Raw genomic sequence first — 4,595 nt, forward strand, 5'->3', positions numbered from 1 at the left:
AGCATTAAGTTAAATTTTGTCATCACTTCACTTAGAAACAAGTTTTTTATTTTTGTGCATCTTTTCTTCCTTTGATCTGTTTTTACAGATAATTTTCACAAACTGCTGCAAACAAATAAAAAGAAATAAGTTAATAAATAAATCCTTCTTTTCTTTCTGTATTTTTATTATTCATTATTATTATTATTATTATTATTATTATTATTATTATTATTATTATTATTATTATTATTATATGATTATTATTATTATTATTATTGTTATTATGCTGATAGATGAGGTTTCGATATATAAAATAACAAAATTTAAATGCATAAAAAAACAATATAAATTATATTTTATTACAAATATCCAAAATTACAGAAGTTTCTTGTGTGTTTGTGTATTTAAACCTGCACGATCAGTTGTTTTATTATTAGTATCACAATATTTTATAGTATCATAACGTTTATGTCACTATTTCTAACTTATAAAGAAGACGAGAGATTAAAATTAAAAACATTTTTCTAAAACTAATACTGACAGCTGTGATATTTATTGAAATTAGATGTTAATAGTTGTTTTTTTTATTTTATTTCCACTAAAGCAGGTGAGATGAGTCGTTGCAAATGAGCTACGCAGCGTCGCTTCATATCGAAATAAAGATTAAATAAATAAAAGGAATAAAAACATCTTCTCATCAGAAACAAGTCTGACGTTTTACTCCTGAAAATGTTTGTAGTTAAACATCATTTAAGGTGATTTCAGGTGTTAGAGGACACTTCAATTACACTATTACTTCTACTACTAATAATAATAGTATTTACTATATATATATATATATATATATATATATATATATCTTCTCTGGAAGATTTTCTGACTCAAACTGTAAGAAAAACAGATGAAAAATTACAAAAAAATAAAAAAGTATATTTAAGATCTCCTTCATCTTCAGTCCGTAAACCACCGGGTTCAGCACGGTGGGAACCAGCACCACCAGCACGGAGGTGACGACGGACGCGGCGGGGTCGCTTGCGGTGTGCAGGCGGCGGTGCAGCAAGTCGAAGGCGGTGCTCAGAGAGTAGTTGAGGAAGACGAGCAGGTGAGGCAGACAGGTGTGCAACGCTTTGCTGCTGAAGGTTCGCGAGCAGACAGATGGTGAGGATCCTGGCGTACGAGAAGAGCACGAAGGCGGCCGGCAGGAAGACGGTGGCAGCGGCGCACAGCAGCCCGTACACTTCGCTCAGCAGCGCCGCGCCGCCGCCGCCGCCGCAGCTCAGCCTGACGAAGCTGTAGATGTCGCAGTATATCCTGCGCCGCGCCGCCCACCAGACAGGCGGGCAGCAGCCAGCAGAGCAGCAGCAGCGCAGCCACCGCGGACGGAGACGCGAGCGCGGCGTAGCGCAGCGGGCGGCAGATAGACAGGTAGCGGTCGAAGGCCATAGCGGCCAGCAGCATGAAGCTGGAGCTGCCCAGAGAGTACAGCACGAAGGCCTGACACAGACACGCCGAGCGCGACACATGCGCGACACCGCCGCCGCTCAGGTCGCTCAGCAGTTTGGGATAAACAGTGACGCTCGCGGCAAAAGAGTTCAGCAGCACCGCCGCCACGAACACGTACATGGGTCTATGGAGGCTCCGCCGAGACACCACGAAGTACACAACCAGGAAGTCACTGAACAACACGAACACAAAGGCCGCCAGACACACGAAGAAGAACAGCAACCTGTGATCAGACAGCTGCAGGAAACCGTCCAGAGTCACAGAGGTCACAGAGGTCACGTTCAACACCGCTGACGTCATGAGGACAGAGAACAACACCTGAGTTTACCTGCTGTGGTCTAACACATCACACAGGAGAATTCAGTGTAAACATGAACATCATTACAGTGAAATTCTTCATCATAAACATCACACACACTCATCAGCTCCTTCATCCTGAAACATGTCCGCTGCTTTTATCAGAGCTGCTTCGTCTCTGCGGAGCTCATTAATCAGCAGCAGGACTCACCTGCAGTCCAGCTGTGTTCAGGAGAATCACTGGATTATAAAACATGAATGATTTCCTGGTTTCGGGGCTTTTTAAGGGAAAAAACTTATTAAATTTCACCAAATAAAATGAAAAACATCCAATTAATTGACAAATCCATTCATGAAGGGATTTTGGTTCACATTAGTAGGTTTTCAGGTGCAGACTGAAGGATTTTAGACTGCAGGTCAATGAGGGGATAGAAGTATATTTAGGGGTGTTAACAGATAAATGAAAGTATTTTACAGGTTTGTCTGCTGGGTTTAAGGTCTTTTTAAGGGGTAAAGACTTCTCAAAACTGACCATAATTAATAATAAATAGATTTATAAATAAAAAGGCCATTAAAGATTAAAATTAACCACTTAAAATACCTTAAACTGCAGAAAAAAACCATTAAAACATTTCACTTATTACAAGAATGCATGTATTCATTCATTAACTCTAAATTTGCACCTTAATTGAAAGATTAAAGTCCTTTTACGGCTCCGAATCCAATGAATGAAATTCATTATGTTAATATGCAGCAGGTTGACATTTCCAGTGACATCATCTCATCATCAAACATACACGTGTGAAAGGTTTCATCAGCTGTGAACGTGTCTGTCGCTGCACTTCCTGTTCAGAGTAGCGAATCAGTGCTGATGATTACATAGAGATTTATAAAACAGAACCAGGATGACACACATAATCTATCATATAGAATGAATCTACAGAGTTTTATACATCAGACCCCTGAAGTATCTTCAAAGAGCAAACAGCTGATTCTGACTCAAATCTGGACCCTGAACATCTGTTGGCGTATTTATATTACCTACAATCCAACACAACATCTCTGCCATGAATTCTACTTTTATGAAGCTTCTACGTTTTCAGTTTTACGTTGTCGGAAAGGTGATAATTCTACTTTATGTTTATTATTGAGGTGATCGTGTTGTACTGGACGGCCTCATGTTGAAACGTGTTTCTAATATTTTGTCCACCCTCATGTATGTTAATAAGGTGGACATAATAAAGTGCTCAGTCATATATCATATGTCTGTGTGACCACTGACCAATCAGATCACTGGGAAAACAGAGTCATCATTCCTACGGGATCCCAACATGGACAAAAGTCCAGTTAAAAACTTTTTATGTGCGTCACATATTCAGTAATAGAGACATTTATAATCTTTTACTTTCTTTTTAATATTTGGGAATTATTTCTAGTGTTTCTACATCTTCTATTGTAGTCATGTGATTATGTTGTTTACATTTCATCACTTGTTGCTGTCGCTTTAACCAACAGTACACCATACAGTGGTGGAAAGTATTTAATACTAGCACACGGCAGACCTGAACAGAACATTACAGTAATCAAGTCTGGATGAAACACATGTATTAGAGTCTCTGTCAGTCATGGGAAGAAAAGACAGAATTTCAGCTGCGTTACGTAAGTGGAAAGAGGCCGTCTTAGTGATTTCTTTAATGTGCCTATCAAAGGAAAGGCTGGGATCAAACGTCACACCGAGATTCTTGGCTGCCACGCTGTGAAATCAAACAGTTGTCGAGTGTTACTGTTACGACCGGCATCTCAGTTTCATCCAAATTTAGAAGCAGGAAATTTGATGACGTTCCATTTTTACCAGCAGCCAAGCAGGCCTCTAATTCAGTCATCTGATCGTCAGCCCTTATAGACACATACAGCTGAGTATCATCAGCGTAACAATGGAAGTTTATTCCATGACTATGTATAAAATAATAATAAAAAAGCAGAGGGCCAAGAACCGAGCCCTGAGGTACTCCACATTTAACATCAGAGAATTTAGATGTAATATTATTATAACAGACAGTAGGACTTAAGCCAAGAGAGGATCAGACCAGAGACACCAAAATTACAATTTAGTCTGTCTAATGGTAAACAGTGATCAATGATGTCAAAGGCTGCACTGGGATCCAGTAATAGAAGCACAGAGGTGGAATCTGAATCCACAGTAAGTAGAGGATCATTTATCACTCTTGTTAGTTTTATTGTAGAAGTTTGTAACACAGAATATTCACATTTGTTTATTATAATCTGATAAACGAGTCAGGCAAAGGTTGGTTTTGTCCATCTTCAATGTGACGCTCCTCAGTCGAGGATTTATCAATCATTTATTTTATTTGTCCTCAGAGAGAAACTGGTTGATCAGCAGAGTCACACAAAGCACATGGACACAACATATAAATATAAAAACATCAAATAAATACAAAACAAGTATAAATGTATAAATGTGTAAATAATGTGTAATTTGGAGGAGTCTAGGTTTTGGGTCCAGAGTAGGTTTATGTTCTCTGTCAGTGAAATCGAGAGTTTTTGATGATGTGACTCTAAAAACTGAAGCAGAAGATGAAATGTGAAGCTGAGGATGTAGAGTCGCCGTCACCCTGAACAGACTCTGCTTTCTTTAATGCAGCTATAATTGATATTTTCTGAAATACCAGTCTGATCTATACAGTGTGTGATGTGTTGGTGATGAACCTACAGAGAATTATCAGAGACTCTGCAGCTCCTCTCGGCTTTACGGAGCTTTATAGTGAGTTTCAGCTCATTGTTTATCTGTCCGG

The 4,595-nt window shown here is 39.0% G+C and overlaps 1 pseudogene; it reads right to left on the reverse strand.

Moving 5' to 3' along the window:
* Positions 1-448: 448 nt before the first annotated feature.
* Positions 449-2,383, reverse strand: LOC121907614 (annotated as a pseudogene).
* Positions 2,384-4,595: the final 2,212 nt, after the last annotated feature.

The sequence above is a fragment of the Thunnus maccoyii genome, chromosome 11 (genome assembly GCF_910596095.1).
Source record: "Thunnus maccoyii chromosome 11, fThuMac1.1, whole genome shotgun sequence".
NCBI lineage: Eukaryota > Metazoa > Chordata > Actinopteri > Scombriformes > Scombridae > Thunnus > Thunnus maccoyii.